General features: G+C 46.3%; 1 protein-coding gene across 3 annotated transcripts in view; it reads left to right on the forward strand.

Annotated features, from left to right (window-relative positions):
• Positions 1 to 26,670, forward strand: part of FRMD4B (FERM domain containing 4B) — a 137,885-nt gene that overhangs the window by 13,780 nt on the left and 97,435 nt on the right. Inside the window, exon 2 of one of the 3 annotated variants that reach the window (XM_040590409.1) lies at positions 23,056 to 23,352. The exons of the other annotated variants lie outside the window; for them this stretch is intronic. The gene's annotated coding sequence lies outside the window, so the exon portion shown is untranslated. The remainder of the gene's footprint in view (positions 1 to 23,055; positions 23,353 to 26,670) is intronic. 3 annotated transcript variants of the gene reach the window in all.

A 26,670-nucleotide genomic window follows, 5' to 3' on the forward strand; every position in this document is an offset into this window, starting at 1 on the left:
CTGTGTCAGACCTAGAGCAGTGGAAGCAGTAGTGTGTTAAGCTTGTCCTGCACGGGACTGAGAGCTCAGTGCAGAGGCTGTCGTTGCTAATTGCATCTCCTCTTCCAACAGTGCTCAGTCAAACTGTCATTGGACTCGACTTGTGTCTTGGATTGCTGTGGACTCCTTATTAAAAAGTACAGTTGGGTGATGGAAAATGGGAAGCTGTTGTAAAGCAGCAGATAATTAAATGCTTCTCAGGACTAAATTCACGTTGCTCCCAAAGAAAAAAAAAAAGCCTTGACAGGTCATTCTGCCAGCTGCTGGAGTAATTAGAAGTGGGGGCTTCCCCTCGGTGAGGGCTGTGCTGTGGTTCAGCAAGGGTTGCTCTAGTTGTGTCTCCTCATTTCAGGAAGATTGATAAGCATGTCCTCTTGGTGGTGTGGGGTTGGCTCTGGTCAGGATGGGCAGGCAGGTTGCTGCCGTGGGACTGGGCAGTGCATTGCAGTGCCTGTAATCCAGTGGCTTGCATGAAACAAGTGTGGGTGCAAGGTTGGAAGAGCAAAGGCAGGGAGAGCTGGGGCCCCAAAGTGAGTGTCCCTCTGTATTGTTTGTGCCCTGAGAATGAACTTGGGCAGCTTTAGCTTTGGGATGGAACTAGTGAGAGGCACTCTGCTTCCCAAGAAATCACTGTCCCAAAACAAGGTACTCTTCTTCCCAGATAATAAAACCACAGGGAGTTACTTGAATGAGAGGCCACCAGTACCTTGATCTCAGTGACATTGCTTGGGAGGCTTAACAGGTTTGTCCTGCTTATGTGTTAGTGAACTTGGTGCTGCTGTGCTGGTGCACCATGAAATTTGTGTGCTTATTGTGTTAAATGCCCTTTCAGCTTGACCACTGCAAAGGTGATAAAAACTTTGTGCAAAATGTCAAGTCTCAGGTGGTGCCTGAGAAATGGGATATTCAACCACTAGATTAATTCAGCCCATCTCCAACAGCAGCCAGTACCAGCTCCTGAAGGAGCTCATCTGTCAGAGGTCCTGTGTGTGCTGGGATGGCTTTTCCCATGAAGTTTTCTTTCTTGACTCCCAGTTAGAAACTGGCTTGTGTCCAGAAGCATCCAAGTGGTTTCAAGTCCTGGTAAACCTCCAATTTACTTAGACCTTGCCCTGGAAAAGGCCAAATATTGTCATGTCTCTATGCTTTGGAGGGGCAAGAATTTCATTGTGTGTGTTTAGCTTGCTGGAGGAACGTGGTCTGAATTGCTGAATTCAGGGGGGTGGGGGGGAAAGCTGTAGCATGAATTAAACATAGCTAGTATTTCTAAAGGCATAATGTCTTGACTGAATGGTTTTAATCAGCATCATTTAAATACTCTGTCATTGCTTTGCAAACAAAGTCCTAGTTGGCTCACAGAAATATTGAAAAACCAAACTAGGCACTACCCCTGCCAGGGTATTATCTGCCCAGTTTCCTTCCTATCTGTGTACACAAGTAGAATGAAAACACTGCATGAGGAGGAGGTAAGGGGAGCTCTGCTGTGTGAGTACAGAGGTGCTTGTTTGACATGTCAGCCCATGAAACAGCTGCCTGTCTGCAAAATGGTTTGAGGCACCACTTTGAGAAACAGCCTTGGGCACCTCCAGCTTTTTGCTGTGCAAGATATTTGGAATTAAAGCATGTTTTGGGTAGGGGAGGGTCTGAAGGGGGGAAACGTCTGAGATATATCCTACAAAGATTCACTTGAAGAAAATTTGCTAGCATAAAGCTGGTCACATGTTCTTAAAAATGCATGCATAGCTCTGCAGTGTAAACTACTTCTGCCCCTTGTTTTGGCAGTCTCTGCACGTAAACCTGGCTCGCTCACACAGTCATTATGTCAGGCAGAGCACCGTATTGGAGCTGGTCTTTTCTGTGCTGCTCTGCTTCTTTAGAATTAAATGGGAAGATGACAGGTCCTGGAGGAGCAGTGTTACAAGGAGGTATGGCATGTGACCTCTCATTCAGTGGCCTCGGAGGCAGCGGCTGTAGTGCCAGGCAGGCAGGCCATGGCTTGCTCTTCCTTGGGGATTCCAGTGCTCCTAGAGGTGCTGGCAGTCTGTTACCTGGCTGTGGGGAGAGGATGGCCATGGAAGGGGGGTGCAGCTCCCCAGATCCCAGTGCAGCAAAGCAGAAGGCTTGTATGGATCTGTGCTGCGTGAAATGAATACAATTAGAGGAGGAGGAATTCCCATATCGATGTTGAATACAGGCAGGTACTTGTCCAACACTGCTTTGTAGTTGTGGTCTATCCTAGGTCTGAATAACAGACCTCGTGGCTTTGGTCCCCCCCTTCCAAAAGGAGATGTGTAAATGTAGGCTCCAAGCCAGGATTAATTAAGCCCTAATTTTTTTGATGATATCTCTCACTACCTCAGCTTAAAGGCAGTTTCTCTTAACAGGTGAACACGTCCCATTGCGGTGGCCAAGGTGAAGAGGCACAGCACAGCTGCTCCGTGGGGACTGCACATCCGTGTCCCCAGGAGCATGTGTGTGTGCGGCAATAACAATAACTGCGCGGCTGCTCTCCAGGAGTGCCCATAAATCTAGCTGCTTCTGCAGGCAGTCGTGTTGGTTGCACAGCCTCATGTGTAAGGAGACTGTTATCTTCTGATGCCCCTGTGTTTCTGAGAGCTGATCGTTAAATGCCTGGTAGTGTTAAATGGAGTATTAAGTCTCAAGGCTTTCCAGGCACATTTATGCCGTTGCACAGGGATGTATGCTGAGGTGCTCTCATCCAAGCTTCTTAGTGAGATCTGAAACTCTTTGGAGCTGTCTAGCATTCAGGGCTGCTCTCAACCAATGAACCTGGGATGCTACTGAAATATGAAAACCGTAGTTCTTTGTTGAAACCTAAACCAGCTCCAAAATGACCCTAGGAAAAATGCTGCTGCTTTGAGGGAGGAGAAATGTGATAAACCAGTGCCTGTGCCTTTGTTAAATTATACAAGGAGCTATTGCAGTGAGCAGGAAAACTGTCACTTGCTGATGTTGCTGTGAGTTATGACCACATTCTGGTACGTGTGTGCTGCTCCTGCAGATGCTGCTGGGCATAGTGAGTACAGCTATGGGAATACAGCTTCTTTGGTGGTTCTTTTTCTGTAGTGATCCACTCGCATAAAATCTTCTCATTTTTCTTGTTGCTTAAAATCTCCGTTCCCATGTAATCTTTTCCCTCCTTGTTTTAGGCTCACTGTTTTGTTGGAAACTGTCACAAGTTATTTTGAGATGCATCTTTTTTTCCCCTGCACCCTCCCCATCACAGTGTGGTTTCTGGGTCTTCTTGTGGCAGTTGGGCTTCCTACATTGCTGAGACAAAGGCAAACCCATCTTCTGCAGGGCTGGTTTCAGGCTGAGGCTGCCTTATTTAAAATCGGTGTGGGCACTTGCAAAAATGGAATACTAAATCAGTGTTTGAATTACTACTGCACTGCCACTGGCTATAAAGGGAAAAGCAAAATCATACACAAATTAGTTGATATTTTCATGTCTAGCTGTTGATTTACATATCATGGAAGTTATAGCCGTGCAATGGGATTCCAGTGCAGGGACATTTCTGCTGAGGGCAGCAATGAGAGCAATATCCTGCATGTTTTTCTCAGGCTTGCTGGCAGGGAAGAACAGCAAGGTCACTGATTTTCCCCAAAAGGTTTTATGGCTCTGTTTGTGGCATGTGTTTTCCCCCATGTCAGTGGATGTGAAGGGCAGGTCAGTCCTGCCTGGAGACTTCCTTGGCCCAGAGGTGGTGTCTGTGCATGGGATGGTGCAGGAAAGGGTTTGGAGAGAGGGGTCTGGGGTTGTAGGGCATGTCCAAAAAAAGTGTTTAATAACTTTATTCTTTGCCCTATCCTAGATAAAATATAAGTAGCAGACAAACCTTGTAGCTGTGTGTTTTGCTTCAAATAAAGGCTAGATATGTCTGTTGTGACAGAATGCTCATTGCTTCTCCCATTTGTGATAATGGGGGTCTGTTGCCCTGGCAGTTCAGTATGTCACCATGCTAGGAAATTGGAAACAAGCTGCAGCTGTTGAAGTACCTCACTTGTTTGTACACCCTGTCCTCTGGATGTCTGTGGCTGTCTGCACTGGAGATATAACACTTCAGAACAGCCTTTTCTTTCTGATTAGGGGGGATGAGTTCCTGGCCTGGATGGGTGAGCATCTTGACAAGCACTAGGTGTTGGCCACTCCTGTTCCCACACAAGTTCTTGGGGACAGTTGGCATCTAGTCTGCTTTGGATGGTTTGTGATATTCACTTGCTGCTGTACCTCATCTGCAGTTCCCTGTGGCAGTGGTACTTTTTTCCCCCTGCTCTGCAAAGGGGGGAGGTTTTAATTTTCCCCCTTTGGAGAGTGGCCTTGTATCCTCAAGAGCCCTTAGGAGGAGCCCTGGCTTGTTTCACCTGGGTTGTCCCTTAAAAGTCCCTTGTTTAAAAGTTTTGTGATACATATTGCATCTTCAGCAATGATAATGGACCCATACCTTGCACCTGTAGTGAGAGCAATGGTAAATTATTTCACAAGTCCCACTAGAGCAGGGATGTGGTGTTTACTGCCCCATCACAGGGAGTAAGTGCCCTAGTGCTGCTTTTTGCAGGGATTGGCACAGCCCTCGCTCCTGGATCCTTGCATCCTTGGCAGGGGCATGGCGAGCATGTGCTGCCACCGGCTCTTTGTTCTTAGTTTATCAGACCTGTCTAACAGCAGAGCTGGGATTTACTTTGCTGTGTTTTCTTCCATCTACTTAATAGTTGCTTGTGGGCATCTAATAATCAAACTGAAAGTGAAACGCTTAAGCAGGTAGGGTTGCAAACAGGAGATGTATGAGCTTTCAGCTGTGTATGTGTGGGATTCACACCTCTGGGGATGTATGTTCATAAATGCTGTATTTGTTGATGGCATAACAGAGACCAAATGACAAGCTTGTTCTGTCACAGCTGTGCTGTCCTCTTGTACAGACCAGGCATAAAGGTTGGTTTCCCAGGGGAAAATATCTGGTATGTATTTTCATGTTACTCCTGTAAGCTAAAATGAATTTCCTACCTTTTTTTGTCCTCTATTACATTTTCATACCTGTCCTTCCTCCCCTTTTCCTTTGCCCCAGTAGCTGTGGATTTTTAATATTTTGCTTCAAATTTGAGAGGGGAAAGAGAAATCTAATGTTCTGTATTCCTGAACGTTAAAGGGTGCGCTTTTTCTGGGTCAAATGTAGAGAATCAGCAGCATTTTTACTTTTTGCTCGTTGCATCTACATGTCTCAAGTCAACAAGTCATCTGACATTTTTTCCCACAAAAAAAAAAGTATTTCAAAAAAAGATCATGGAAAGATTTTCCTGCAATAAAGGTGTTTTTTAAATAGATGCCCCTCCTTGGAGCTATTGAACCTCAAAGTGTAAGGCCACCCAAGACTGTACAATAAAGCAAGGGGGTGGCATATCTCCATGTTAAGTCATGGTAAAGCTGAAGCAGGGTCCCTTGAGTATCTCTAATGCTATGTGATTAATGAGAATGTCACAAAATAGACATTTGGGTTGGTTGGTTTGGTCTTTTTTAAAGGACTTTATTTAACCACACAATTGCTTACAGTAATGCAGAAAAGCAATACAGGGAGTGAGCTGTTCTCTTGCTTTCCTTCTTTTGGTAGAAGAGTAGAATGAAACTATTATGGATTTATATGCCATATTTGTTACTAGGGCAAATGTTTAAAACATTTCTGTCAGCAGTCATAGAACCTGACTGCTGTTGTCTTGTGCAGAGTACCTGGTTTGATTTCTGTGAAGTTTGTCATGACAGAAAATGAGAGATTTTGATCTGCTGATGTGAGAGTTTAGAGATTTGAGCTCAGAGCATCACCTTCCCAGAGACTGTGTTTATGATGAGAATGGTAGTGCAATGCACATTGGTTGCATTAGTTTAACTGTGGCATACAGTCAAAACCAGTAAATTAAAGCTACACTTTATTTCCTTTTTTTGTGTTCCCCTCTTTCCTTTCTTTTCTTTATTTCCCCCCCCCCTGTACCCTTACATAGGACCATTGCAAAGACTTTAATGAGTTGTGTTGAAAATGTAGTGACATCAGGTCAGGCATTCATGGGGAACAGCTGGTTGCTCATGGTTGCCCAGCCAAGAGTCTGACCTGGCAATGTCTAAACAGACTCACAACTTCCCAGTGTTGTAGCAGGAGCCAAGAAACTGGCAGAAAGAGGTACTAGATTTGAACCTGTGGTACAAATTCTTATAAACTCAAGCACTGTATGTATGTGGCTGGCATGCATATGCAGGTAGAGTTAGTGTATCATAGAGTGAGGATCTTAGATTAGGGTTCAACATGATTCCAGCACAGTGCATCCCAAATTGCCTTGTACTCCTTTGAACATGTCAGGATTTATTGACATAATTTGCTCTCTTTCTAATGATAAACCTGTAAGAGTACAACCTGAAGTATTTTAGATGTTCTTTTCCCTAGACAATAGTACTTTATTTTTGGGGGAGGAATAATAATTCTCCAAGCTTGTCCTGTTTGTTACAGAATGACTACATGTGGATTTGTTTTTAGATCTTATTTTTCTAAGTGACTCTGACCACCTAATTCCTTCAAATAACCAGTGAGTTTGGTTTTGGATTCTCAGGTCTGTCTGAAGAAGGGCATAGCATATAGACTAACTTATATGGGAACCAGCAGTCTTTGGGACAGTTGGCGTGCTTAAGCAAAGCTGTATCTCTTGAGCAATAAAGAAGCTGGTGGAAAGATTGGAATTCTTCAGAATAAGTTTTTTAAAAAAGTCTCCTTGACCTCTAATGGCAAGAGGTGATACAGCTGGTATAGGCAAAGTGCCATGGCTTTGTGCCTACGGAGTTAACGGAAAACAAACAGTCTGAACTTTCCTGTCAAATCCTAGAGAGGCTAAGAGATGCCCAGTTTTTTAAAGTATTCAATAAACTGCTACATCGAAACAGTCACTTCTCATAGTGTGTGCCCTGAGTTCATGACTTTTGGCTGTAAATAACATGGGACTGAAGATGTGAGGATGTCAGCCATCCAGTGTGAAGAATTAATGGTTGAAAATCAAATCATGTTCGTAGACTGGAAAGTGGCCAGATATGGAGGAGTAGCCTGCAGAGCTCTGAGAACTTCAGGTGGAGAGAAGCAAATTTGGCTGTCACCCATCAAGCTTACAGAAGATTTAGAGTTCAGACCTTGATTCTGTTGAAATTAATAAGGAACAAAAGCTCCTCCTAGAAACAGTGAAAACTTCATACTGTGGCAACAGAAGCCCATGTGTGTGTAGGTGTCACACAATGTACTGTATCAAGACATCTACCACATTGAAAGTGGCTTCCTCAGCTGCAGTGAGCCACCTGATTTTCTGCTATAAATAATGAATCCCATTTTTTTACAGCAAAAGTAGTCCCTTTGGGGAAAACTAATCAGGGCCGTTCCCAGGGTCTTGGAGCTTTTAACGTGTCTTGCAGCTGGGCAGCTCTGTGTCTGTGCTGGTCCTCTAGCCCTGGCTGGCGGTTGCACAGGACTGAAGGCATGTGGTGGTGCTGATGTCGAAGGGAATCAGTTTGTGTCATGTCTCAGGCTAAGGGCTGGAGTAATCTGCAGGCATCTTCCCACCTGTTGCTCCCAACACTGCTTCTAGTGGGATAGGAGTAATCTTAAATGCTCTCATTTTGCTTGTGTTAGGCGTATTTTACCCTTTTAGATCCTGAAGGGATCATTGTTTGGTCTGTGAGGATTCATTGATGTTGGTAAAGTGACCTGCGATTTATTACTAAATCATTTTTCCTTATGCTCTGGAAGTGTAACTGGTTTTGACTTTAAAAGCAATAAGCCCTCTACTAGGGAAGATTTTCTTGGCTCTGTTCTGAGGATTAATTACTTTTTAGGAGCACTATTATGTGGGTGGGGAGAGTCAGCACTGATGATGCATCAGTGTGAGAAATTGAAGGTGCAGTGATTTTAAGTAGCTTTTGCAGTGAAGATGTGTTAGGTGGTGGCTCTTGCTGAGGCAGCTTGTGGTCTTTCTAGAGCTCATTTAAATGTCACCTTCCATGTGAAAGGGTAACAGAGGGGATGGTGCAGGTTGGGTGGCAGCAGATGTGATGGGTGCTTCAATTTGCAAGTAGCTGAAGCCTGCTTCCAAAATTGGAGCACTTTGCTTTTGTGGATAGTGCTGAAGACTGAAAACCATAGCTTGAATGATTAAAGTTCAGTTAGCAAAATTCAAATGAGGAACAGTTTCTGTTGTGTGTTGTGAATAGCCTCAGCCAGCAAATAACATTTTTGTTGTCTTTGATTAAAACTTGCAGAAAGCAAGTTAACTGCTTGAGAGCACAGGAGCATCAAAGTTCCCAGTCAAAACTGGGACAGTCTCCTCTTAGTGCTGTTCTTTGCTTTGTTGCATCAGAGAAGGAACCCAGGATTTTGAGAGACCAAGCCACTTTACCTGGGAAGACTGAGGAAAACCTTCTGCATTAGGTATAGTTGGCTTGAGCTAAAAACACATCACTTCTTTAGTAGTCAAGATCAAAAATACTTACTGATGCTTGCTTAATTCATAAAATGCTGAGGTGATAATACTCTTTGAATCAAAGCAGGTGCTTTTGCAACTGAAGTAGATATATACAACACTGGTAGCAGCCTGGGCTGAGCCTTGTCCCTACGCCACACAAAATAAATAGCATGGGCTGGTTGCCTGCACTGATCTGCAGAAGCCTGGGTATTTGGCAGTATGGGTCAGAGCATCAGATGGTGTAAATGAGAAACTGTAATGACTTAATGCTGTCCCAATGGTTTTATATCAGCCTTAAGGATTGAGCTGGTTATTTAAGCAATACGGAGAACTGGGAACCAGGAGAAGTGCTGCAGTTCCAGGTTAAATGGTGTCAGTAACTCCGCTTAGAAAGAAGACACCTGCTGACCATGTCTGTGGGGTAATACTTCTTCATGACCTCTTCTTGTAGCACCACTTTATGCCTTGAAGTGTGAATTTTAATTAGTACTATAAGCAGAGGTTATTTCTGTGGCTTGCTGAGTGCTGAGGAGTGCCAGTGTCAGGGTGCACTGCCTGGTAGCTGTTGCCTGAGCCAGGAGGGGACAAATCTGCCACCAGCTATGGTTCAGCTGCCCTGAAATCGTTGGAAGAGAGGAGGATGCTCTGGGTACTGACCTGCAAAACTCTTGCTCTGCTCAAAGCAGAGGCACCAATCTGTATAAATTGTCCCCTTACTCCTCACCTAACAGAGGTATTAAATGGTGCAATATGTTGCACATGCACTGGGCTGCGGGGTGTGTATCAGCCCTTTGTGGCAGCTGTCACCATGAATAGCAGCAGCACGTGTGCCACAGCTGGCTCTTCCCATGAGCTAGGTAATGAGCTGCAGCATCTTCTCAATACTGGCCCTGGTCCTGCCACACTGATCCCGCACTGTGGGGTGCGATGCTCTGCCAAAGATCTCCCTTTGCATCTCCCTACCCTGTGGCATGCAAGCAGCAGAGCGGTGGCACATGCTGTGCTTGCTTATGTTGGTGGGTGCCATCACTTTTGCTGCTGTTCTCATTTTAATTTACATCTCCTACTCCCAGCTCTGGGCTTTAAATAATTCCAAGTGGAATGGGCTGGATTTCAATCTAAAATAATCATGATAGTCATGAATGTGATCATAGTTTGTGCTCCCACTATTGCTAGGTGGGTTTAAACAAGAGGGGATGGATAAAAGTGGAACTAGTTTATGTATGTGCATATATATAAAAGCTGAGCCCTCTTCAGGGCTGTAAATCTGATTGTCAAATTCAAAAGTGCTTTGATTCAAGGCCAAGTCCAGAAGATACTGAAAACTAGGCTTTCTGTTGCTGCCTTGAAATCAAGATAAAGCCAAAAATCACAAAACGGCATTAATCATCATTGAGTTAAATCTTGCAAGTAATACTGTATAAACACTTTAGATCCAAAGGGGATTACAGGCAAATACTGAGCTGATGGAGGAGTTTAAGGATGTTCTGAATTGCAAAGCAGGCTTTCAGAAAGCATTTCTGGAGCCGCGCCTCTGGGTTGGGAGTGCGTGGAGGGAGAGGGATGAAGTGGTGCTTAGGGCAAGCAGCTCGGAGGAAATTAGACTTGGCTGAGCCTGGAGAGACTGAATGAGAGCAGAAGGGCACTGGGAGAGGGATGGTAATAGCCTGCTGTCCGTGGGTTAGCAGCACCTTACTCCCTGCTCTATCGTATCCACTGCCATGTGCTGCCTGTGCCCGCAGTGTTTCCTATGCTTGGTTTGCTCCATGGGCTTTGGAGTGTTTCCCGATGGGTGCTGAGAGTGGGGTAGGTGCAAGCTGTGGCTGCTCCTAGACCCCGTGATCTTGGGCAAATGTTTTAACCTTTCTATAGATGTGTTTACTTGTCTGAAATGAGCATCAGCCGTAGTAGGGAACTTGAATCAGCTGATCATTGTCAAGTACTTGGGATGGCATTTTAGTTTGCATCACTTTGAAACACAGTGGGGTATGAGGTTCGATGTTATCTTGATATTTTACAGATCATTTATTGTGATAGTGAGGCAGGGGAGAAGAACTAACATGTATTTTTTTTGTGATGAAGGAAAATTGGTGTATTACGTAGTTTTTATGCCGTATCAGGATGGGTATCTCCAGAAAAATCAGGCGCCAGATGCTTGTAGAAGACAAATTCTCAAGTTCTTTATCCTCTTCGTATCTCCAACAGAGTGCATGTGACTAACCGCTGGCTTCATTTCCCAAAGAACAGTACATGAATCTGAAGTCTATCCTCCCTCTTTAGATACCACACAGATCTTATATTTGTTAGAGAAATTATTTTAAATGTTACTTTTTTTTCCTGGTATTTTGGAGTTTTCCCCTTTGTTTGAAATGCTTTGACTTCTCTTATCACTTTTACCTGCTGTGACTTGTGGTGCAAGCTCCCTGCGCGGTTAATTTCCTTGGATGATTTATTCACCAGTGACACAACATAGCCCTTGACATAGTAGTTGCAATGATGTGATGGTCCAGACATCAAAGGCAGGAGCCCCTGGCTCCTTGTCTCCCTCATGCTGCTGCAGTCCTCCCACCTCTCCCTTTGCGTTCCTTCTTTGTTGCTTTAATCCTCTTGGGGAAGGAAAAAATTAAAATCTCATAACCAGATGAAAATTGGGTGAGTGCTGGAGTAGCTTTCTGTACATAACTGCTTACAGAAGTCAGAGTTCCACAATGCCGTGTGACGTTGCTGGGGGTTTTGCTGTCACCATGTCCCCTCCTTGACCTAGGACCCAGTGCTTCTGCTGGGATGCAGCCAGTTGAGATGTGCCATATTGTAGCTGGGCAGAGAACAGTGGTGTGCAGCCTGCACCGCTCTGCCTGGAGATAAAGGGGGAAAATGGGGCGGGTATGTGGGGAGAGAGAAGGGGGGGAGCCTTGGTTTGCTGCTTCCCTGCCTAGGGAGAAGCAGCTGGGTTTGCATCTCTGGGAATCAGCCAGGTCTTGTGGAAGAGGGGGAAGGAGCTCACCCCTTGCTTTGGTGGGCTGAGCAGGACCTGGCTGAGCTCCGGGGCTTTCTGAATCCCACCTCTGGCCTGCTCCTCAGTGCCCGGGCTGGATGCTGCCTCTGTGAAGCCTGCAGCACACGCTCTGTGGCTGGAGTGTGCAGAGGCTCCTTGATACCTTTGCACAGCTCAGCTTCTCTGGCTGTCCTTCTCACCTCTGCTATGTGGAGCCTGTCCCAAGCAGAAGCAATGCTCACCCTGGCAGTGACTGACTCAGATTTTCAGAGTAGTCATCAGTCCCCTTCAGTGTGTACAAAAAGTGCTTGGGTGCTGTAATGGCTGCAGACTGGAATCCGAGCGTGCTGGATAAATACGACTGAATAGCTCTGAGAAATGTTTCCTGCCTTCCCAGCCCTCCCCTCTTTGCCCTCTTCTCTCATATAAGGTGAGAAAATACATCTTGCAAGAGAAGATGACAACTGGATGAAGCAGAATCAGAATAGGCTTTAGCAGGAAGGAATTCTAGTTTTAAACCTGCATCAGTAGAAACTTTGGTACCTCAGAAATGAGGGCCTTCACTGACTGATCTAAATGAGACTGGAAAGCTCACCTCTGCCACTCCTACTTATCTTGCTGGTCTGAGCAGATGCTTGTCCCTTTGCTGTTAGAGCACTGTGCTGGCCCCTGTTCAGCCCTGCTGCCAGTGCTCCAGCTCTAAGGTCAGTGGGGAATCTGGGATGCTTCTGTCTCAAACAAAATCCCCAAAGAGCTTGAGTTTTGGAAGTGGCTCCTCAGCAGGGAGCTAAATGTTTGTATGGGGATTAGGGACTGTTTGGAAGGAGAAAGTCTGGCAGCACAGTGTTGAACTACTAAATCATTGCTTAAGGCACGCTGGTTTCACCAATTTAGGCTGAGACCATTAATTAACTTGTTTTATCTGTGTGCACATCTCACTTAAGCAGCTTGCTTTTATTTGGGAGAACTACAAAAGGGGAGAAAGTATTGGGAAACACATTGATACTTTTTTCATCTTTTAAAAAGCAATTGGCAGCTCCAGTTCCTGCTGAGAGCAGAGCAGGGGGATTCCTGCACCCAGGAAGATGTGCTCTTGGGCACAGGAATCTATCTCTTCCCAGACAGGTTGTTACCAGCCCAGGTGTCTACTTCTCCATTACATGCTAAGTCTGAGAAATGAAATATAATTATTAGCTGAATTGTTAAATAGACCTAGAGCTTCATCAGAAACCTCTTTCGAACAGCAACTGAAGCATATAGTAACAACAAAAAAAAAAGCTGCAGAAGTAGAGTTACTGCAGGATTTTTTTTTTTAAATACATGCTGCATTTGGAGCAATGCAGCAGCCTGGAGGAGGCGGTGAAGCTCCGGGTGGGGCACTGGGCTGCAGATGTAGCTGTGTTCCCAGCTCTGAAACTTGCCACTGGTCTGTGCTTCAGTTCCCCTGTGGGAAGGGAGTGGAGTCCATGAGAAGGTTGTCTTAGTGTTGGAATGGTATTTATAATCTAGCTTGGAAACAAGAAGCACTTTCTATTTTGGCCTGGTTTGTTGGCTTGAAAATACATTCTGACTTGCATAGGGTGAAGCTCAGTACCTCTGCCTTTGTAGAAAGGGGTGTATCTGCCTTGGCTTGCTGCAGGTCAAATCCTGCAGAATCTGCTGCAGGGGGAATGGCAGATGGAGGATCTACAAACCAGTTCCTGAGCACCGGGATAGAAATTTCAGCTGCAAGTGATGCAGGTGGTTATGTCCCTCTGTTATACCACTCCATTGATGCAGAGCAGCCCACAATGTGTCTGGTAACTAGAGTAGGAAAGTGTTTCTTTTTTTGAATATTTTATCAAAAAGGAGTAGCTGTTGAACATGGCTCTTTTTTTCTTTGGTGGTGGCTCAGTTGCAAAATAGATGAACTGTAATCCAGTCTTTTGAGAAGCATCCTCACAGTGCACCGAAGCTGAGTGTCACAGTGTAGTTCAGCCCTAGACTTCTGAAGTCCAGCACTCCAGGGCTGCCCTCCTGGAGCAAAACAGGTTATGTTCTTGTTCTGAATCTGGCTGCCGAGTGCTTCAAAATGCACAGCAAAAGTCTTTGGTGTGTATTGGGAGGTCTTGGGGACAAAGCTTCCCTGTCTGAAGGAATGACAGTGGATGGGATGGGAGTAGCTCCTAGAATGGAAAAGTCCTGGGACTTCCAGGGTGCTGGCCAGCTTTGCTGCAAGTCTTCATGCACAGCAAGTCCTTAATCTCTTGGTGAAAGCTGGTAGGACCCAGGGAGGAGCTGTCCTTAACTCCTCTGCTTGTAATGGGAAGAAAGATCATGTTGGAAAGCAACTGCCTCCACCTTCTTACCACACTGCAGAAAAAAAAAGTAGTACAGGACTGCTTAAGCTTGCTTGCAGAGCTATAGAGCAGCATGGAAACTTCTTCCCAGCAGGGAATGCACGGTGGGGTGTGGAGAGAGGGGGTGTTTTGTTGTAAGGTTTTTGTTTATGCCAGAAGCTTGGCTGTTGGTTTGGGTAAAGGCAGATGGAACTAATTTTAAGGGACAGGACAGCTGACTGTTGCATGTTGAAGCAGAACAGCTATGGGCTCACCAGTCTCTGGAGGAAGTTTTTATCCTAACCCCTGTCATTTAGTGGTTGGTCTGTGCCCTAAGAATGGGGTTTTATACGCCTGTGCTGTCTGTTTATGGGGTTTTCAGATGCTTCTGCTGCTCAAACCTTCCTGGTAATGATGGGGAATGATGATCTCCATGGTATCTGCAGATGTTAAAGGCTTGTGACCCTTTTTTTTGTTTTCTTTTCTTACATCTTAAATTCTAAACTCCTGCAGTCTTGATATTGCACTAGCTGGTCTCCCTTTGGTAGGTTTGTAGCTTGCAGGGTGGCTGAGGAGATCCCGGAGATATCAGCCTCTGAAGCAAATGAGATGTAGTCCAAATGATAACTTTATAATGCATTTCTCACTAGTTTATGTGGTCTTATCCTAGACAAAGCTTTATCTTCCATCCCATAATTATGTGATTCCCTGTGGGTGACTTCAAGCAAGCTTTTGGAAGTGTTAATTGAACTTTAGATACTTTTTATGATCTCAGTGTAGAGATTGGTACTAGAAGGAAAGTTTTGAGGGCAAATTCCTGTAGTTTTGGTGTACGGCTCTGTGAGACTAGCTTTGAGCCAGTTTAACAGGATTGTCTGCATTTGCCTTTGTAAACGATATGGTTAGGTGATGTACTGCTGGAGGGGCTGCTGCTTCTTCCCACCTTCCCCTTCAGTTTAAGCTGTTGCACGTATTTCTCCGAGATCCTGTTCTTCTGTCATTTTTTTGCCAAAAAATCTACACTTCTCACACGTGTCCTAGAAAGTAAGCAGAACCCACTGCTGCAACTTTGTTTACTTTTGTAACTAATGGTTTGTACTTTGTATCCATTTTGCACTTCATGTGTCAGTTTCTGTTTTTGTTTGCCACCTAGATGATACAATGTGTACCGGTTCAGATGAAAAGAAAATAAACATAAGCAGGTGGTGGAGGGAATAGACGTTTTTCCAGGCTAAATTCAACTGTGGCTGATTGCAGAGGGCTCAGAAATGTGATTCAGGGAGGTTATTACAGAAACCGTGTCTGCTCGTCCCTCCTGGTGCCCACCTCGACCCTCAGCCTGGGCTGGTATGTGGCCATTCCCAAGGGGAAGGGGGAAAAGAGCAAGCTCGTGAGCTGTAGGCTAAGGAGGACAGATAAGCTTTGAAACCAGAAGGGACTGTTTTGAATCAACTCTTGGAAGGGGGAGTGAAAGGAACTGGGGGCTCATAGGGGAGGGGGGATGACTCACTGCTGTTGTCATCAAGGTCTGATCTAACAGGATTAGTGGTTATTGCCCAAGAACAGGATAATTTATCAGAATCCGAACTGAAGAGAGAAGCCTTCAGCGAAGGAGCAGGGTGCTGGGTGGTGTCATCTCCTTCCTCCAGCAAGGTCCTCCTGCCTCTTGCGCCAGGGCATCAGTGGGGCCAGCCCTCAGCATGCTGCCAAGGGTCCTGCAGGCTGTCAGGGGCTGAAACCTTGCCAGCTCTGCTTGTTGGAAAATCGTAGGCACCAGAAACCCCACAAGATTGCATCAGAGATCCATTTGGCTGGTGCAGAGGTGGAGAAGTGAAAATGTTGCAGCTTTTTTTTTTTTTGGAGAGGAGAGCATCTCTGTTCCTAAAATGCCTGATTGCTATGGGAAACTACAAGTGGAGGATGCTGCCAGCTGAACCTCTGTGCTCTTGTGTCAAAATCTTCCTTCCTTTTGCCCCAGTGACTGTGAATTTGGGTGCCTGGCACCCTGCTACTGCAAACTGGCCCGTCTGTAGGGGGGTACATGTGGATGTGTCGGGGAGGGACCCTACTACTGTCTTCCCACAGCAGGCCCCTGCTCTCCCTGAAGTGCAGCATGGCTTTTAGGTACCACTTGTCATTGCTAAATCTAAATCTTGGGTTTGTGCTGAGCTTTTGAAATGGTAACTGAGGAGAAAAATGCTTCGTTTAGAAGGTAGCTTCTTGATAGAATAATATATGAAAGCAGCCAAGGCAATGGGGAGACAGTGGCAAGTGAGAAAACCACTTGGAATAACTACAGTCCAGTGTTTTTTCCTTGTCAGGGGCTGGTTGCCACTGACCCGTGGAGCTGGGAGTGCTGCTGAGCCTGGGTCTGTCCCAGCACTCACCCAGATAACATCCCAGCTTGCACAGAAAGTAACAGCTCATAAATACAAGGCTGAATCTCCGAGTGGGAGGTTTCCCAGGGCAGCTATTCTGGCTCTCCACATTAAATCTTCCTGTACTGGGAGGAGATAAGTGTTTGAAAAAGCATGGCTGCAGGACCCGGAGCGGCTCCTGCTGAGCCTGCTTGCAGCATGCAGGGCTGGGGCACACCCTTCCCTTGCCTTAATTTTTAGGACAGGGGTTGCTTTGCATAACTTGCTTGTGGCTGGTGTTAGCAGGAGCCTGCATCAACTGATGGAGGCAGGGACTTCAGCCCCTTGTTTCCTTCCTGCATGATGAAACACAAGAAGAGCTCTGAGCAGCCTGAGCACAGCAGCTGCCCTTGTGTTGCCATCCCCCCCCCACCCCCGACACACAGTGTGGGATTTGTCATGGAGACACTGCTGTGAGGAGTCTCCTAACAGTGCTTTCTGCTTGGTGTGTGGAGGGAGCCTGTTTTTTCTCCACGTGATGTGGTCCCTTCTCGGAAATGGCACCATCACCTCTCCTGGGGATGACAACCCCGGGCCACTGACTGCTGAGTTCTCCTGTCTGTTGTGAGATGAAAACCTGTTCTCCTGCTGGAGTCCCGGCGTGTCCCTGTATGCTCTGCTCTGTGCAGCTGTGAGTGAGACCAGCGGAGGTGTCCTGCCTTGGGAGCAGCTGGGATGTGGCATCTTCCAAGGGTGTTGAGCAAGACTGTGGAAGAATGAGCTCTTGTCACTCAGCTGTGCATCCCCCTCTCCCCAGCTGATGCAGGATGCTCATCCTGAGTGGGTGTAACTTCAGTACTCCCCCCCCCCCCCCCCCCAAAAAAAAAAAAAAAAACCAAAAAAACCACCCCCAAAAAACCCCAACAAAACCTAAACACCAAAAAGCAACCCTAAATCTAGACAGGTCATGTAAAAGAGTTGTGGTGTTAACCTCACCATGGCTGCTCACTTTTTCATTGCTTGGTTAGAAAACATCATTTGGAGAATGTAATGCTGCATGACAAACACAGCAGAGTCGCAGCTCTGCAGGAACACGTTTTGGTGGGGTTTTTTCCCCCCCTCTCCTGAGGTAACATGGCAAAGGCTTCAAATTGTGCTGTGTATCAAAACAGCCTCTTTAGAAATTGTGTTCAGCAACTTGAGTGAAGATCCTTGTTGCATTGCAGGGTGCTGCAGATTAATGCTGGTGCAAGATTGGGCTCTTACTCCAATCTCAACCCTTTAATTAAAATAATGTGGAACAAAAAGGAGAATTAGTTAAAAATAACAACTCTCAGAAGCCTAGCTTCTCTCTTTATTAGACTTGTCCTTGCTTTCTCAGCTGCTCTGATAAGAAGGATATTCTCCCTCTGGGATGGAATGAATAAACTGAGATGAAACTAATTTGTTTGGGCTTTATGTGTTAATTAATTTCTAACACTAATCCTTTCCTCATACACTTTCTTCTGGTTTTTAGTTAGAATACAGTCCTGTTCCAAGGAGAGGACAGGCAGTTTTGCAGTGTAACAAATGGGAGAAGTTTGGCCCTAGGCTTTGCCTAGCCCTAGGGGGCAGTGCTTTTTTTTTGGGAGTTGAGAGATTTCCAGAAAGCCCATCTGGAACATGTGAAACTTAAGGAATCACCTGAAATGTTGCCTTGACCCTCAGCTGTTGTATTGCAGCCTCTTGCTGGTGTGAGAGGAAGGTGAAGGGGCTGATCCTGCATGATGCCAGCACTGCCAGAGGGATGCTGGGTCCCCAGCATGTCATGGGTGCTGTGGTCCCCATGTCACTGGCAGTGCCCATGGTCCTGTACCGGCCATAAAAGCACTGTGGCCACCACTGTGTAATGTTTTTATTGTGGGGTGGATGGAACTCCATGCATACATTTTATATAATTATATAAAATTGTCTTTTTAGAATAAAATGAAATAATTCTTGAGCATCTGGGCAATATGGGTTGGTCATCTTTTTGTTACCCAGGTGTTTCTAGACTTCTGATAGAAGAAATTTTAAGTGACCCTGTTAAACTGATGGGAAGCTTGCCATTCAAGTAGGGGAAGCTATGGACTTACAGTGATTAAGTGATTTTTTTTTTTCTTTTCTTAGTCCTTTGTCTCACTCAGCAGTTATTCCTGGCTGCTGCTTCATCCTGCTTACTTAGCCCTGTCCATTATTTCAAAATCAATGTGCTGTTAAATTACTGGAGTTAGAGAATAAAATTAAAAAAAAAAAACAAAACCAATCTGAGGTTTTGGCGTGTGAGTGTTACTTATAAATTGATAGGATGGTCTTTAATTCAGACCAGCTTGCTTTCTCGTTTCTAATCTGTACATAAGTGTCTAGATTAGTGAAAATCCCTCTACAAGGAGAGGCAAAATAATAATAGGCAGCCCTGGAAAAGAGCTAATATTTCATTCTGTCCAAGTATTGAAGTTACTGCAGGTGTCTCAGGCACTGACTTTCTGTGCTGCTCTGCGAGCTATTTCCCACAGTGTGATTGCTCTGGGCTCAGTCTCCAGTGGTAGAGTAAGGGGTGACCTATGGTCTGTCATCTTGCTAGGATTTCAGGTGAAATAAAGGACTAACTGGGAAAAATGTGTATGAAACAAATTCCAGCTTGCCCAACATGCCCTTAAAATGCACAAAGCAGGAAAACATTAATTATAGCTGCTGTGGAAAGAACTGATTTCTCCCAGGGAATTTCTTGGATACAGTTGGTATGTTTCACTTCTTAAATGAAAGGAGACATCTGGGATCTGACTTAAGTCTCAACTGGAAATCAGGACCATGGTGGCCTGGAAGAGCTGAGAGCAACTTATAAAATAAGGAAGAAAATAGTCCTCTTTAAAATCAATGTCCTTTTGTGTGGTGTTTTAAATTCTTCCTTTCTAGTCCAAGTGCAATTTTCTTCTAGTAGATATCAGACTTCTAGCTATAATAAAACTGAACGTGGTCAGTTAAAACACGGAGCAGACCTGATTGAAGGGTGGCCACTGCCAAGATTAACTGGGGGTCATGTCACCTGCAGGGCTGCACTGGGTGCTGCAGGCCCTGTGGAATGGCCTGGTGGCATTGGAGGGACTGATCCGGCAGGGAAAGGCTCCAGGAAGCTTTGGGTCAGGTTGCTGGTCCCTCACATAAATAACAGGTTATCAGGAAAAGATCCTTTGGGAATATTTGATCTGATTAACTATTGATACAAGCAAATCAGTCTCACTCGAGGTTATTAAAGCCGGGTGAGAACTTACAGTATCTGCTTTAAATCCCTGTTCCCATGGAATTTCCTAATAGGATAATAGATCATTGCCATACAAAGGCAATTACACCCTGGTAAGAATTTACCAAGAGAATACTCAAAATACAGATTAAATCTTGCAGCCATGGGGTTAGATCTTGCTGTTTCTGGCTGGCATGAGGGCGTGGGTTTTCCCATGTTGGAGGGGGACTTCCCTGGGGGCAGAGAGACTTGCTTGTGGTGGTTGGTGCAGTGGGTTTGTTGATTTATATTCACCTGGCATAAGAAAGAAAACATAAATATGGCTTTAAAAAACAAACAAACAACTTGTAGGATTCTTTTCTCAGTAGGTAGCTGATTAACTTGCTGCCTCTATCTGCTGGGGTCATGGAGACAAATTTAGAGGTTTTGCTGAAAAGCTCATGTTGTTCATTTAGTATTGGTATTTTTGTGGGGAAAACAACCAAAACTGGGTTGAATATTGAAGCCTGGTGATCTGGTTTCGGTGGTCAGGGCTCTGGGAGCAATGTGCGTGCTTCTCTTCTGGAGTCCAAGCCTATGTCTGAGCCCCACCACATGCATGATATACGGAGTTTATTTTGCTTTTTCTTCACCACGCCATCACTTGCGCAAATTCCACTGTGCTGTTTATACTGGAGTAATCCGAGGCTGTGTGGAGTGAGGTCTGGGCTGGTGGAGCCAAGCCGTGTGCTGGCTGCCCTCTAGTGAGCCGCTGCCCATGATAAATCCCCGCAGGAGCAGAGATCACAGCTCTCCATCCACAGCCTCTGAAAACTCCTGACCAGTGTAATCCTTTTCTCCTCAGCCTGATGATGCTCTGTATGCCTGGTAGGAATCTGATCACTGAGTAGTGTGTGTTAAGTAGAGCAGGGGTAAATTTTCTTCTTTTGAAGAGTATCAAAGCTGTGGGAGGTGGCTGCTGCGACTTGGTATCAAATCTCCATGCTTCCACTGATGGTGCAGCTGGTTCTGCCCCTGTATTAAGCTTTTTGGTGTGAGCTGCAGCACGGCCAGGGACTGATCCTGGGGAGGAACTGCTGGCTCAGGTGGATGGCAAATACCTGTATCAGATTTCTCTTTATATAATAAAATTGTAGGATGGTTTGTAACAACTGCAGGAGAGAATCAGTGGGCTGGGGCAGTGTGTGTCGTCGGTGTGCAGGCTGTTGCTGTGCCTGCTGGCGAGAGCCCTCACTGAGTCTGTTTCCCATCCTCCCTCCAGCCATGCTGCCCTGTGGGACAGGCTGCCTGCACCAGAGTGTGCTGACATCCCTCTGTGCCAACCACACCACCTGAGCACGGGGGAAGGTTTTGCTTTGTTTCTATAAGGGAGAGATGCTTCAGGATGGGCTTTTTAAAAGTCCTCTATATCTCTGGCTGTTTGTGTATTGTAGTGGTCGTGGCACATAGATGTGTGGGGAGGGTTGAAACTAGTACAAGTCCTGCCTGACAGCTGTCAGCATTGTCACAATCACTAGGATTCAAAATACGTTTTTTGAGATGAGGTTGGTGATGCTGAAATCCCAGGGCGCTGCCTAAGAAGAGTGTTGGGCAGTTCCTCCAGGCTTGAATTTTATGTGTGAGGGTCTCCTAAACTATAAGCGATGTGTGCTGCAGCCTGCTGAGGAGAAAAGCTAGAGGGGAGAAGTTCCCAGCAGTGCTGGATGGTTTTAGCACTAGAGCTGCCTTCTTTGTACAGCAGGTGTGTGGATGGATGCAGGAGGTGCGCTGTAGCAAAACTCCGCTGGGGGGTGAATTGGATGGGTTTCCCACATGAGAGCAGGCTTGAAACAGGCACTGGTGCTCTGGGCCATTGAAAGACCGGTCCTGCAGCAACAAAGTGCTGCTGCTTGGAGCAGCTGCTTGTCAGGGATACCCAGGGGGTGGAGAGGGGCAGATTGGGTAAGCAGAGTTAGAAGAGCTGAGTCAGGATGTGTTTAAAGGATCTGCTTCAGCCTGACTTCTATAATTAGGTAACATGTATATTGCTGTTCCTTAGAAACACTTCATTAATATAATGGAGGGAAGGATTCTGCAGAGATGAACTTAAAAGATTGTTAAACATGGTTGGGTCTACATTTGCAACGAATAGAGGCATGCAGCAGTCATAGCTGCTGGAAAGGGGGGCACCAGAAACATAATTGAAGAGCTGTGCTACAGCTCAATCTGTGTACCTGGTTCCATGTGCAGACCACGTCTGCTGTGAGCAGGTTTGGACGTGGAGGTTGTTCTGTGTGACCGTAGGTAAAAACTTGGAAAAATGTTCCCATTTAGGTTGCATGAGATTTCTGTAAGGAAAACAGATACTGTCTTTGCAGTGTCCCATAAAGACACTGGATAAAAGGAAGATGAGTGAAATAATGAGAAAGATGAAATCCATATGTGGTGTGGAGAAGTGAGGAGAAGCAAAGGCAGGAGAACTACAGGTGTAAATTGCTAAGGCAAAGCAGCCCAATAGCATGCCAGAGGTGTGCTCACACAGAGTTGCATGTCAAAATGTGAGTTGAGTGTTCTGGGTGCCAGCGGCTCCTCTGAGGGCGCTGATTTTACATTCTTCCTGTAGGGATGTACAGTGGAGTAGGTGAGTCTCTTCCCAAATAGCAAAAGTTCTCTACTAGAAGGCAGTGGTAGCTGAAACGCAGCAAAGCACAGACTAAGAGGGCTGCAGTGATGAAGAATGTGATATCTAAGAACTTTATTTGTCCCTAGAAAGTCATTTTATTGGGAGAAATGAGGAAAAGTGACCAGATGTAGAGATCCTTGAGCTGAGCTGAAGCATGAGTATTTGATGGAGTCGGGGGGAGTCCCGCAGCCCCAGATGGGCCAGCAGCTCCTGTGCTCGCTGCCACCCAATGCAGCCGGGCTGGCTCACCTCAGATCAGCCTTTCCCTTGGCTCAGCGCTGGCCCAGGGCCACCACAGCCAGCTACCATGTGCTTTGGTGCATTTGTATGGTGCACCCTGTATGCAGTGAAACAGCTACTGAAGCCTCCAGCTGTGGGAAGTGAGATATTTAAGGCACGAGAAAGGTATCATGGGTTGTACTTCTAGATCAGATGAGACTTTCCTGAAATATTCATGGAACCTCTCCTTTCCTTCCATGGCAAATTAGGAGGTGGGGGCCGGTCATTGTAAAATGGTGCTGGTTGTCCTGATTCCTTAGAGCCTGTGGAGCAGAGGAAGCTGGACGGGGAAAGAAGAGGAAACAAGACTCCCCATTCCTGACTCTGAACAGTAAAACTAGGGCTGTGAAGAGGAGGTGTGTACTTGTAAAAGAAAATCTGGGAGGAGGAGGAAGAGCTTGTTTTGTTACAACTTGGCACTGAAGTTCTAACTCTTGTCTTGTTCTTAAGTCATCAAATATCCCCTTTGAAAATGATTAGGTGAAAGTCTTAAATCCTATGAAACCACTTTTTTTTTTTTTTTTCCCCTTTCCAAGCTGGGGCAGGAGCAAACACATGACTTAAACACCTCCTGTGCCGAGCTGGCCTTCAGCATAGACAGCAACAGGCTGAACCAGTTTGCTCATTGCTTTTGTCTCCTGACAGGTGCTCTCTTGTCCCGGGCGCCCTGGGAGGTGCTTGGCGGCTTCTCCCTGCACTGCAGGAATTCTCCTGCCTCCAGCCACCGGCTTGGGCACCGTGGTGTGCGGCCAGCAGCCTTGGACCAGCAGCAGCCCCACGGAGGAGGCTTTGCAGAAGACCTGAGCTGAGGCTGGGGGACTGAGCGCAGCACCTGGACACGGAGTTAAGGAGAGTTAAGGAGAGGTGTTTATGGCGTGTGGCAGAGGGTGAGGGGTGCAAGCAGCTTTCACTTCCAGAACGTACCCGCCTCCTGAGTCTCAGGTGAGAGAAGCTTGTTGTTTGAGTTGACAAGTTGAGTTGCTTGAGCCTGGCAGACTGTTACTACCTTTGAGTTGGGGGCATGTTCCTGCGGTTGGTGGAGGTGCTCCTGGGAGCTTAGGTCAGAAGGGGCTGAGCACAAAGAGTTTTTAGAAGCTTCTCCTGGGCTGGCTTTGTGTGGATGTTGCCAGAGGCAGACCCACTCCTGGTGTGGTTCCTGATGCTGGGCTGCCTGGTGGGTCAGGCATTTGGACACAATGTCTACCACGGATTTTGAGGGGATGGAGGCTTAACTGTGCGGGGTGCTGCCTTGTGCCAGGCACTGGAGCCCGGACCAAGAACCTCACAGGCTGAAAGCATTTGCTACTGCAGTGCCAGTGCTGCTCGAGGCTGTGGTGGGCTTCGCTGTCCTTGCTGAGCACAGAGCCTCAACAGCTGCTCTGAAGGCAGACGTGCAGGAATCTGGGGTGAGTCAGGCATGTGTGGTGTTCTCAGCGTCCTGCCAGGTCTGCTCTTTAGCAATAGCTCCATACCCAGCTAAGGGTGGTAGGGTGGGGCAGCCCACCCTCGGCTGGGTGCTGGCAGGGCTCTGCACCCCCATCACTGGACCTGGGCACCCACCAACCCCCCCGCGGGGGCAGCTGCCTTCAGGGTCTGCTCTGTACTGAGCTCCCTGGTGATTTCGTTACTATTTGAGATCTGCTTGAAACCAATTTCAATCTGAAGAAGTAGAAACATTGGCTGCTTTTCTTTTCCCCCTTCTAACCATAATAGAAAAACCTGCAGCAACCCTTGAACTTAGAAATGAAATTGCTGATATCACTGTGCTGTGGCACAAGGCACAAACAGCTGGAAAATGTGCCATCTCCCACAGTATTTTAAAGGATGTGTAGCATCCTCGAGGGCTGTTTGCTAGAGCTGGCACTGTGAGCCTGTCCCGTATGCCAGAAAATAAATGATCTGTCCCCCACCTTTCAGTAGTGTATATCCCCAATGTGTGTGCACTGGACAGGTGACAGATCCCTTTCTCTGGTGACAAACGTTCTGTCCATCAGCTCAGCTGTACCTCGAAAGGGATACACTAGTAAATCCCTGCTATGGTATCTGGCAACGAGCATATTGAGAAACAGATGGTGCTGTGCTACAATTTTACCTGCTGAAAGGCCAATGCATAATTTAGTAATACAGAAACATGAATTGTATTCCAGTGGCTGCTGCGTTCTTGTGAGGTTCTTTATTTGATTTAAGAATCAGCGGGAGGAAGGGGTAAAGGATATTATATGTAACTGGGTTTTTTTGTTTGTATTGTATTGTGGTTTTGATTATTATTTTTTTAACTCCCAGAGAATTTGGGAATGTAGCATCCACTAGATTTGTTTTTGAATAGCTGAATTTATTTTCCCCTTGTCATTTCCGTGCAAATCCTAGGGATGAGTTGCGTGCCATGATGTGTGTGCTGAAGGAGCTTGTTGCCTTTGTGCAGAAGGGGCAGATACCTCTTTGTCCTGCCAAGTGCTTGGGGAGGGGTGGGAAGGACAGGGCTGTGTAGGGGAGGGACAGTCACTCTATCTGTGTCCCTAATGAGAGGTTTTATTCTGTCTACTTGCAGTCTATGGTACACTGGAGCCCCTTTCATCCTACAGCTGTGCCTTCTCTACCCCCAAAGATCCTGCTCCCAGAGTTTTTCCCACCCTAAAGCTACTGCCTGTCTCCTGTCAGTTCCTCCAATCCTTTTTCCCCACTGCGAACCAAATATCTTTGTTTGCCTCCTGAACGATGAAAAATGTTTAGGATGTAGGGGTGAAGAGGCATACAGCAACCTCAGCTTTGGATGCTGAAGGTGGGACAGGACCCGGTGAGGCACCCGATACCCCGTAGCCTGCAGTGTCCTGTACCTGGGAAAGGCAGGTGCATGTTGGAAGGAAGTTTGGCCCCTCTGTTCCTTGTGTGGCTTTTCAGGACTTGAGAAACAGGTATATGGGACAAGAGGTCATGATACTGGGTGTAGCAGGGCCCAGTCAGCCATAGCTGGAAGTTCTTCTTCCTCCTGATATAGGACTGGAGGAAAAGGAGGACCAGGTGCTGTGGTTTCCCAGGGCTTGATGTCCCTTGTCCCCTTCCCTTCCAACCATGAGTGCAGAATGGGAGCAGGGCTCCTGGGAAGCACCCTCCAGGAGAGGCCAGGCAGGATGGCATGACCTGCTGAAACAGGCAGGTAAAGGGCATTTTGTGCTACAGTTTTGCCCATAAACCTGAGTGAGAATAGCACCCTTTTGGCTTTTTTTTTTTTTTTTTTTATTTAACGCCATTTTGATCCCCTGACCTCAGAAAGGGCCTAATATGAGCACTCTAGCTCCATTTCCAAGCATCCTCTTCCTGCTCCAAATGGCTTCCTTTCCCTGGCTAAGCTCTCATGTCCTCTCCAAGGAGGATGGGAAAAATGCATTATAATTTTGCAGCCTTGGCAAATGAGGAATCATGCCCATGAAAACAAATACCTGTTAATTAGGACCATGAAATGCTGATTGAATCACAGCTCTGATAATAGCAAGGGCAGTTTGCAAGCCTGCTTTATATCCCAAAGGCAGCCGGGGGGGGGGGGGGGGGGGGGGGGGGGGGGGGGGAAGCAATGAAAATTTTTCATTTAGGAAGCCATTTCAGCCACTCCTATCCATCTATTTAAAAGTTTCTCTGCCAACAGGTACTACTCAGTTACTACATTGTTTCCATTTGAAGTATGAGGGGGAGGCTGAACTTATTGCTTGGGATAATTGCTAACAAATGCTGAATTCTCATTTGTGCCCATAATAGCAAGAACAACTTTTTTTTTAAGCATACGAATGGTCTCAGATTGACCCCCGTTGGGGAGTTTCTGTTGCCGCAGGACGGCCAGAAGAGAGATGAAGAAACTGCAGGGAGCCTGGCCAGGGTAAAGCCCTGTCTGTCCTGCTTCCCTCTCTGCCAAGGTGGCTAGGGAAGAGTTTAAAGGGGTTAAAAACCAGAACAAAACACTGAATCCAAACTATATCTGAACCTTAAAAGTTAACCTCACCATTGCTGCACATTTGTTCTGTGCCTGGTTAGAAAACATCTTGCAAATGTAGTGCTACATGGCAAATAGGGCAGGGTCACGGCTCTGCAGGAACACGGGTTTTTCTTCTCCTGAGGTAACATGGCGAAGTCTTCAATTGTGCCGTGTATCAAAACAGCCTCTTTAAAAAAGCTGGGTTGTTTACGATTGTCCCCCATCCCCCCCCCCCCCCCTTTTTTTTTCTTTTTTTTCTTTTTTTTTTTGTTTGATTGTTTTTTTTTTTTTTTCCC

The sequence above is a fragment of the Falco naumanni genome, chromosome 4 (genome assembly GCF_017639655.2).
Source record: "Falco naumanni isolate bFalNau1 chromosome 4, bFalNau1.pat, whole genome shotgun sequence".
Classification (NCBI taxonomy): Eukaryota; Metazoa; Chordata; class Aves; order Falconiformes; family Falconidae; genus Falco; species Falco naumanni.